We start from the raw sequence: 11,144 nt of genomic DNA, 5'->3' as shown, positions 1-11,144 counted from the left end.
ATTTTAATTTGTTACATTTTATTTATTTATTTCCAGCAACAATGATTAATTCTCTTAATCCTGATCATGTACTTGAAAACTTGGGAAATCAAACCTACCTCATTGACAAACTCTTGGAAAGGATTCCATTTAATCTTAACCACTTGAGAAGATGGTACGATGGGATTCACATTGTCTTCGGTTTACAAAACTTGTATGGAGCGATCTATGATCTACCACCAGAGGAACCACATTTTTCATCTAGCTTTGATGAACATGAAAAATATGGTGAATGGATGAGATAGAATCACTTGACATGACCATGCATGAAGACATTAAAGAAAGATATATGGTTATTGAAACTGTATACGAGATGTGGGCCATGATAAAGGATGATGCAATAGCACATGCTCAATTTTTGAAATACGAGGTAAATTCGATTTACTCAAAAACTCTTCTTTAATATTTTTGAATGATTGATTCAAAATTATGCCACTAATAATATTTTTCATATGTTCTTGCTTTCAGGGGTGCATAAGTATTTTGAGGAAAATAGTAGTTGCATTGAAACCAAAGCGAAGAAGAAATGATGAAGACAATTGAATAAAGAAAATATTAGTTTAGAAATTTATTTTGTTTAAGTTTAGAACAATTAAAATTTTGGTCATTTTGAAATAGTTGATTTTCATTATGAAAGAAATTAATAAGTTCTTTTTCTTTAAAGTAGTTCTAGAGTTTTTTTCTAGAATCTATGTTTTTAGATTCCCTTATTTGATGAATGAACAAGTTTAGTATTTCTTTTGAATAATAAACTCAGTTGTTATTTTTAAAATATACTTGTTCTACCTATTTCATCAATGAGTATAAATGATAATTATAAATTATTCATTATTGTGCAAATCATAAATTTAATAAGACATCTTATTCCAACCACAATAAAGTGAAACACATATGTGAGTTATTTTTTAGATTGACTTGTAATTAATTAGACACATATAACAAATAAAAGAAAATCTTTTATTGCAACTATTCAATGGTTCTCTCCTTGTTTATATAGTCTGTTAATTAAATTTAACCAAAAGATATTTCTCTAATAAAGGCTCAAAAATCACACAATCGTTTAGCTAATACATAGAGATGTATGTTGAACATTTTAATGTTCAAAGCTAAAAGAAATAATAAATAGTAAGTTAATATTGATTGACATTTATTTTAGATATGCTTAACTTTGATTGAATGCAAAGAAAATTTCTAGAAATTTTCATGCAACATTCAAAGTAAAGTCACTTAGAGACTTATTTGATCTGATCAAAAGGAAGTCTAAACTCAAATTTGGAATTCAAGTAATTTGCATGTTGTTTACCCAAAAACGGCTCCTGATGACGTGGCAAGATTGACCTACACGTGGCAGACATGTGACAACTTTAAGTGAATGAATCCTGTTCGACCATCGGCCAGAGAGTTATTGATTTATCAAGCCTCACGCTTAGGTGCGACCAGTTTGGTTGCATACTTTCATTTACTTCCTTTTGGATATGCAATCTTGTAATATTTGCATTAATTATATTTTCTTTTATTACCTTGATACGCAAGTCTTATTTGTAATTAAGGCCCATCGGCCCATGTAACCTTCTTGAGCCTATAAATAAGAATCAAAGGGCTCAAGGAAGGGACTTTTGAACATTTTATCTTTGTACTCAGAGAGAAGAATATAGTGTGATTATTCACCGAAGTTGTAATCTTCCCAAGGCTTGTGAAACTCATGAACCCGAAGTTCATTGATCACAGTGTTGGGATTCAATATCAATAAGAACACTAAGTAGACGTAGGTTATTACCATTCAATTGGGGCTGAACCACTATAAATCATTTGTGTCGTTTGCTTTCCATTTGAATTTTTTCTTGTTTTCCTTTCATTTCCTATCATTTATCTGACTCCATGTCGTTGGCCATTTTGAGAGTCAACATTTTGGTGCTTTCATTTGAGAGATTAATTCTAGACTTCAAGAAGATCAAATGGCTAAGACCTCCAAGAAGACGGGGCAGACTTCTGGAGCTGCATCCACCCAGCCTCCTCCACAAAATGTGGCTGAAGATGAGCCACAATTGGATTTTGAAGAGGAAGAAATGAATTCTGAAACCCCGAGGACAACGCTGAGTGTGTTGCAAGAGGAGTTTTCCAATCTGAGGGCCAATCAAGAGAATGCGGCTGAGACGTTGGCATTGCAACAGAGGGAAATTGAACGTCAGCGCCAAGAGCTGAATGAGTGGCAGACGGACATGGACCGTCGGTAGAGAGATGCTACTGTCGCCCTAGAGTTAGCCATTCAGTTAGCTCAGGGTTAAGTTGTGCCGACTTCTCAACCAAATCCGCCACCAAGTGCACCACCACAACGAGCCCTCAAAGGTCGGAACAACCACATGCTGCTCAACATGATATCCCAATTCAAGATCCTGAGCAGCAGCCACCTTCTCACGCTGGTCGAGATAATCCCCAGCGTCACCAAACAGGGTGTTGCCCAAAGTGAGGATAGGGATTTGGATCCTCACTTTGGGGATTTTTATGAAGAAGGAAGACCAATCGAGGACCTCGAAGAGGTCCAACTCGATGAAGCAGATCCGACCAAGGTTGTGAAAGTCGGTAAAAACTTAGAGACAACAATAAAACAAAAGCTGGTGGAATTTTTGAAGAAAAACCAGGAAGTCTTTGCCTGGTCGCATAAAGACATGGTTGGAACTGACCCAGCAGTTATCAGCCATGTCCTGAACATAGATAAAAGCTTTCCACCAGTGCAACAGAAAAGAAGGCTGCTCGACAAAGATAGATTGAAAGCTTTACAGGAAGAAGTCGAGAAGCTAAAGGAGAACAGATTCATCAGGGTAGTGTTTTATCCATCGTGGGTCTCTAATCTCGTACTAGTACCCAAGCCGAATGGAAAGTGGAGAAAGAGTGTGGATTTCACAGACCTTAATAAAGCCTGCACAAAGGATTGTTTCCCGCTCCCAAGGATCGACCAACTGGTCGATGCCACTTCAGGACATGAGATCCTATCGTTTATGGATGCATACTCTGGGTACAATCAAATCAGTATGCACCCACCTGATGAGGATCACGCTAGCTTTCAGATCGATACAGGGCACTACTGTTACAAAGTAATGCCTTTCGGTTTGAAAAACGCTGGTGCGACTTACCAGCGACTAGTCAATCACATGTTTAAAGAGCTGATCGGTACAAACATGGAAGTATATGTTGATGACATGCTGGTTAAGTCGAAAAAGGCAGAAGGACACGTAGGAGACCTGCAAGAGTACTTCAACGTCTTGAACAAATATCAGATGAAGCTTATGTTGGGGTTTTATGCCCTAATTAAAACCCAAATTCTTTGTAATCTCATTTTATTATCAATAAAAGAATAGAAATCATTTTTTGACTTGGTCAATCACTTTGCTCACATGTTTTATTTTCATGATTATTTGTTTAATATAAACTTCTATTAAATCCCGAGCATATAGCTAATCTTATTTATAGTGACGTAATCACAGTGGAATATAAATATGATTATATGTTCAAAAATAAGTTAGTCCTAAGATTAGTCAGTGCACTGGATTTACACTGACTTGCCAATCTACGATATGATCTACTTACACATTACAGTGTTATGTTCTTTCCAGAACATTAGCAAAGTAGATAAGATCGGATGTATTTGTTACATCGGACAGGACCGATATTGACAGTTGATAAGATAAGTAAACATGTCGTTATTATCTATTCTAGTCATATCATATAGTTGACCATAGGTCAATTCAATCTCAATTCTGAGTGGTTAGTATTCTAACTGATTGTATTATTTGAGTTCTTTGACTTGTTCGTTACCAGCTTACCCTACGGACTAGCCCATACTTACATCTTGGGAACTCGGTAGTATAATTGAGTGGGAGTGTTAATCATAGATATGAACATCTATAGCTTCTGATGAAGAAGTGAAACGATGGTTTCCTTTTAGTTTGGTTCAAGGTGTTAAATGATAGAGATCTCATTTCAGTAATTAAATTAGTTTATTGAAATATCATTTACAAGGAACTAAGTGTTTTAAGGATAAAATACAATGAGGGGTAAAACGGTATTTTAGTCCTGTCTCATTGTAGACTGTCTATAGAGGATTGAGTGACAATTATGGTTGCAACAATGGATAATTAATAGCGTATCTATATTTTTTATAGAGCGTTCTATGAATTCAAGAGTGCAATTCCAAGTCTATAGTGGAGTCACGAGGAATTAATAAGTTTATAAATTTATTTGTTGAATTTATGATAACTTATTGGAGCTTGATTTCATAGGCCCATGGTCCCCATTGTACCTTGGATAAAATCATCTAGATAGTCTCAATTAATTGATTTAATTATCAATTAGAATTATCAAAGTTGACTAGGTCAATTTTGGATAGTTTCACAGAGTTATGTAATTTTGAGAAGAAAAGAGAAATTATGGCAGATTTATTAATTAAGATAAATTGGTATCTAAATTAATAAATAAATTTAAATCAAGGTTCAAATTATAAATAATTAATTTGATAAAGGATTTAAATAATTATTTAATTAATTAAATCAATAGAAAATAATACAGGCCTTGATTTTAAGTCCAATGAGCTTATAATCAAATGGGAAATTTCACGGGCTTATAGCCCATGATAATTTCGACCTAGGGCTTCAAAATGGCTGTTATTTTATTGATTTTTTAATTAAATTAAATGGCCTAATTGAGTCTATAAAAGGAGTGCTTAGAGAGAAGATTTTAGAGACGACAGATAAGTCACAAGTCAGATTTTCTGATAGTTTTATATTCTCTCTAAACACAAGTCCTTTTCTAAGCCACTTTGTTATTTTCTCTTCTTCTCTCTATATCTTTCTCATGTGTTGAGAATTGCCCACACTAGTCTAGGTGGTTCTAAGGATACATTGGAAGATCGTGAAGAAAATAGAAGATTTGTTCAGTTTCTTGATAATACTCTGCGACAGAAAGGATACAAGAGTTAGAGAAACTGAAGGAAGGACTCTTAATTCCGCTGCGTATACTGTAAGTATTATATTATTTGTTTCTCTTTGAATTCAATTTTAGAAACATGTTTTAGGCTATCTCGTATTAATTTGTTTAATATTAGATATACATGAAAATAAATAAAGATCCTGTATAAAGTTTTTCCAACAGCTTAATCCCCTCAAATGTTCCTTCAGAGTTGGATCTGGGAAATTTTTGGGATTTATAGTGAACTCGCGAGGAATTGAAGCTAATCCCGAAAAAATCAAGGCCCTAGTCGAAATGAAATCGCCAACAAAAATAAAAGATGTTCAAAGTCTAACCGGGAGAATCGCCGCTCTAAGTAGATTTATCTTCAAATCGACGAACAAATGCGTCCCATTTTTTAATCTACTTAGGGGCAATAAGAAATTCGAATGGACGGAGGAGTGCGAGCATGCTTTCTAGGCTTTAAAGTCTCATATGTCGCAGCCAACGATTCTATCTAAGCCGGTTGAAAAAGAAACTCTGTTCATCTACTTGGCGATCACAGAATATGCTGCTAGCGTTGTCCTGGTAAGAGATGAGGAAAATTTGCAAAAAGCTGTATACTATGTAAGCAAAAGGCTAATAGGACCATAACCGCGACATCCACCCATTGAAAAATTACCCTATTGCTTGGTTTTAGCCTCCCATAAGCTGCGACCATACTTTGAAGCTCACCCCATCACAGTACTAATTGACCAGCCCCTACGGCAAGTTCTGCAGAAGCCAGAAGCTGCTGGCCGATTATTGAAATGGGCAGTTGAACTTGGGCAGTTTAAAATTTCTTACTTACCACGAGCAGCAGTAAAAGGGCAAGCTCTAGCTGACTTCATCTCAGAGTGTAGAGTCCAAGAACTTTACTTAGCTAGTTAGATAGTAGTAGCAATAGTAATAATTGTAGTATTTTTATGGCTGTGGATTTTGGTTCAGACTGGGATTTAATTGGACACTCGTAGTAACACTTGTAGATTTTCTAAGTTTAACCTATAGTTTAAGAATATTAATTTTAACCTAAGGTTTGATTAATATGATTGTTATTGATGGTGATATTTATTATATTACAAGGTTTAGATAGACCCAATAAGAAAGTAACACTTGTCATGTGTATGTTTAATGATAATTAAGTATTTTTGAGGAATAAGTTTATTAAGATAAATATTTGAATATCCTAGGGTCTATCAGCAGCTTTGAAATCGTTAGAGGACTTAGTCAAGGCTGTTTACTCAATTCAAATTAGGCTGAAAATGTGCAATTTCGAGTTTAAATATTCAGCGTATGCCGATATATCGTAGCTATAGGGGGCGATATATCGCAGTACGGGGATACGAAAAACACGTAACTTCGCACGACCAACTCGACGAGCCTAGGGCATATTAGCCCAGGTGATATATCGCCTACTAGGGGCGATATATCGGCTCCTGTGATGGATTTTTGAATGTTTTTGAAAACATTCTCATTTTAATCCTTAACCTCTTGATAAGTCCAGCATCTTTCTGACCGAGTCTTCAGCCTCTGCTGAACAATAATTCAAATATTTTTCACTTAAAAAGCCATTATTTTATTCAAGTTAAATGAAGATCTTTTCATTCTTTAACTCTATAAATAGGACCTAGTACCCAGCCATTTATTCATTCATCAAGCTAAGTTTAGAGGCTGTAAGTTGCTAGGTTATTTTTGAGTGCTTAAACACTTAGGTTGGGGATTATAAGCTTAATCATTATAAGCTTACCAAACCCTTGGGAAGTAAGGTTTATAGAACATTTCGGTTCAAGGTTTAGATCGGTCATAGAAGCATTCAAGGTATTCCAAACTCTAGTTCATTTTGGTATTGTTTTCCTTAAGTTCTTATAGTTTTCTACTCAACATCCTAACTCTATTCTTTATTCTTGGTTAGGAAATCTAAGATCTTAAACATAAGGTTCTTGGTAAGTATCTTTCGATGGAATAGTTCTTTCATTCTTTTCATCCCTTTTTCATTAGTATACTCACCTTGCTTTGATGGTTTTTAGGAGTGTTTCCAAAGTCCCAATCCTATTCTCATATCCCGGTATATTTGGTAAGGAAAATATGATAGGATTCTATATGTTATGTTATGTGTTATCTTATGATTTATGTGTTATGTTATATGTTATATTATGTATGTTTGTAGACTTGGGCATATGACTTGTATAACTAACAAGCCCCAATAAATTTATGGGCATATGACTTGCTTAGCTAGCAAGCCCCACAAATCTAATGGGCATATGACTTGTTTAGTTTACGAGCCCCAAGTAATAATGGCCATTATAGTATGTGTGACATATGTTTATGATATGTTTTATTATATGTTGTGTTATGAATTTTATGTATATGGTTTACGTGTTAGGTTTTCCTTGCTGGGCATTAGGCTCACTCCTTTATGTTTATATGTGTAGGAAAATAGCTTTGGTGGTGGAAAGGTTCTTGGAAGCTTGGGAATGTGTATTGAGGCGGGATGGAATCGATGGACCGAGCGTTCGATTCGAGGATGAAGTCTCTTTAATTATGGCTTTCTATGTATTTTTCTGCAATTGGTTGTAATAAGTTTTAATTAAGTTTTCATTATGTCAAAGTTATGTTTTGTTTCAAACAATGGGATCCCAATATCCTACTTATGAATTTTATATAGTTTTAAAATTTTACTTTATAGTTTTGAAATAATGATATGTTATTTCAAATGTATGTTTTCATAAGATTAGTATAGAAATTAGTAATGGTCCAAAGTCTGGAGTAGTTGGGTCATTACACAGAGCTCACTGGGCTTCCAGACAGTGAACAGACAGAGGAGCCTGAGCCTCAAAGCCAAACTCCCTCTTGGAAGTTGTTCATAGATGGCTCTTCTAACGAGCACCACGCTGGAGCCAGAGTGATTATGGTAACGCCTGAAGGACATCGATTCCACTACGCAATCAGATTCGACTTCACGGCGTCCAACAACAAAGTCGAGTATGAAGCGCTGCTCACAGGTTTACGATTAGCTAGGGACATGAACATAAAGTCACTTGAAATCTATAGTGACTCCCAGCTGGTGGTTAATCAGATTACTGGAGAGTATCAAGCCCGGGGTCTGAAGATGGTTGCTTACTTGAACAAAGAAAAGGATTTGTTAGCACAATTTGAAAGATATACTCTCCAGCAAGTTCCTCACGACCAGAACTCCAACGCTGATGCCTTGGCCAAATTAGTGAGTGTAAAAGATGCTGACACGTTGAATATAGTGTCTGTTGAACGACTATCCACACCAAGCATCAGAATATAAGAAACCTCTCTGGTAATTTAGGCGACAGATACATGGATGGCACCTTTCACTGAGTACTTGGCGCATGGAGTGTTGCCGACGGACAGAAACAAAGCAAGGACCCTCCAGAGGAAAGTTGCTCGGTTTATCCTGGTCGACGAAATTCTATACCGAAGGGGGTATTCAATGCCACTCCTAAGGTGTGTCTCAAAGGAAAAGACCACAGAATTAATGTGAGAATTCCATGAAGATTTCTGCGGAGATCACGCTGGGGGGCAGAGTTTATCAAAAAAGTCCTAAGGCAAGGATACTTTTGGCCAACAATGAATGAAGACTCGTTGGACATTGTTAAAAAATGCGACAAGTACCAGAGATTCTCCAAGATTCCGCGAGCGGCCCTTAATGAGCTAAAGCAGATGCAAAGTCCGTGGCCATTCGTAGTATGGGGAATAGACTTAATCGGGTCTTTTCCCACAAGAAAGGGCGGCGTCAAATACGCCATGGCAGCTATTGATTACTTCACGAAGTGGGCCGAAGCTGAGCCACTTGCAACCATAACGACCAAGAAAGTGCTGGACTTTGGGGTCAAGAACATAGTGTGTCACTATGGATTACCAAGAAAAATTGTCTCAAACAACGGCACGCAGTTTGATAGTGATCTGTTCACGGATTTTTGCGAACGACATGGAATTATCAAAAGCTTTTCTTTAGTAGCTCATCCACAGGTAAACGAAAAAGTCGAGGCAATCAATAAAACACTAAAATATACTCTAAAGAAAAGGCTTGAAGAAGCAAAAGGGGCATGGCCAGAGCAGTTGCCTGAAGCCCTCTGGTCGTACAGAACATCCCATCGAACAGCAACGGGCCATACTCCATTTTCCTTGGCCTATGTATATGAAACTATGTTACCTGTTGAGTTAGATCCGCCATCGCATTAGAGGATGGCATACGATCAAGGCTCTAATAGCCAGTTATTAATGGAATCCTTGGATTTGGTCGATGAAAGGCGCGAGCAAGACCAACTCCAAGTAGTAGCTTGCCAGCAAAAGGTCGCCCAGTATTTCAACTCTAAAGTACGTGAAAGAAAATTTAATGTGGGAGATCTGGTACTTAGAAGAGTTTTCCTTAACACCCGCGCTTAAGCTGCTGGAGTACTTGGACCTAACTGGGAAGGACCATACCAAATCGAAGAAGTCCTCCATCCAGGCACTTATAAACTTGCTCGCTTAAATGGAGATCTCATTCCTCGCTATTGGAATGGAGAAAACCTACGCAAGTACTATCAATAAACAATTCTTCTTAAAGAATTGGCTTGTATTAATTTTACTTTTTACAACTTTATGAACAAGGGTTAGTCAATCTTGTGACTGATCGCTTATAAGTGTAAGATCATATTTTTGATCACTCGTACAGACACGATTGTCCATCTATTACGAGAAATAAAAGGGACTATGCGCAGCCAGTCAATCCTGCCAATTATTGTATTTATTACAAGTATTTGCTCATTACATGTATTGTTTTGCTATATAATCATTTTAAATCTCTATTACGAGCAGTGATGTTTGAACAGGTCTAGGTCAAGGAAAGTGACCGATGACCTAAAGCTCCTCAATCACTTGGGGGGGCATATAAGGTATCTAGTAAGCAAAACATATCAGCAGGTATGTAAACATACGAGCAAAATAAGTGAAAGCATACTACGGTAGAGTATTTTTCAAAATCTTGTTTAACTTTTATTAAATCAAACCAAAGTGCTATGTTAAGTTCGGTCATGCGAACACATGTTATAATAAAGTGTTATAATATCAAAAGAGAAATCCTTTCCACCGCGAGCAATTATTGCTCAGATGTAGTTGTCTGTTAAAAGGAAAAGTTGCCCATGAAGTAATAAAAATATAAATTGTATTGACATCACAAACTAGAGTTCGTGTGTCTTAAACTACAAGTTAAAAATAAAAGAAAAGTAGATAAAATTATGAAGTAGTCTGAGGATTCTGCTGAGGCTCTTGAGGCTGCTGGTCGACTGTGGCCCCAGCATCTTCGTTGGCACCCGCAGTCCCTGCTGCCAGGGATATCTCGGGGGATCCTTGAGCCTTCTCTTCCTCTTCCAGGTGGGCAACAGACCTTGCCAACTCAGCCTCCCTTACTGAGTCAGGTAGATAAGTAAAGTCAACCTTGGGATTGCTTTTCCAGAACATGTAGAAGCACTGGAACGCTGCTCCTTTGTACTTCTCCAGGTTGCGCGCGTTGGCCTCCTCAAGGTCAGCAACCTCCTTGCGGCTGATCTCCAACTTCAATTGAAGTTTGTGGGCTTCTCGGTAGTTTATCAGAGAGGCTTCCTTGTACTTATCTTTGGAGGCAGTAATTTTGGCAATGGAGTCCTCTTTCTTCTTCAATTACTCCTCAAGCTTGGCAATCTTAGCCTCAGCTGCTTGCAACTCTTCAGCATGCTTGGCCTTCACCGCCTTGTGCTGCTCGACCAGTCTCTTTGTAGATTCCAAGAACTTTACTTAGCTAGTTAGATAGTAGTAGCAATAGTAATAGTTGTAGTACTTTTATGACTGTGGATTTTGGTTCAGACCAGGATTTAGTTGGACACTCGTAGTAACACTTGTAGATTTTATAAGTTTAACCTATAGTTTAAGAATATTAATTATAACCTAAGGTCTAATTAATATAACTGATTATGAAGGTGATATTTATTATAATATAAGGTTTAGATAAACCCAATAAGGAAATGACACTTGTCATGTGTATGTTTAATGAATAATTAAGTCTTTTGAGGAATAAATTTAATAAGAGTAATATTTGAATATCCTAGGGTCTGCCAGTAGCTTTGAAATCGTTAGAG

The sequence above is a fragment of the Humulus lupulus genome, chromosome 7 (assembly GCF_963169125.1).
Source record: "Humulus lupulus chromosome 7, drHumLupu1.1, whole genome shotgun sequence".
Classification (NCBI taxonomy): domain Eukaryota; kingdom Viridiplantae; phylum Streptophyta; class Magnoliopsida; order Rosales; family Cannabaceae; genus Humulus; species Humulus lupulus.
The sequence above is the reverse complement of the archived record's forward strand: the minus strand, read 5'-3'. Positions refer to the sequence as shown.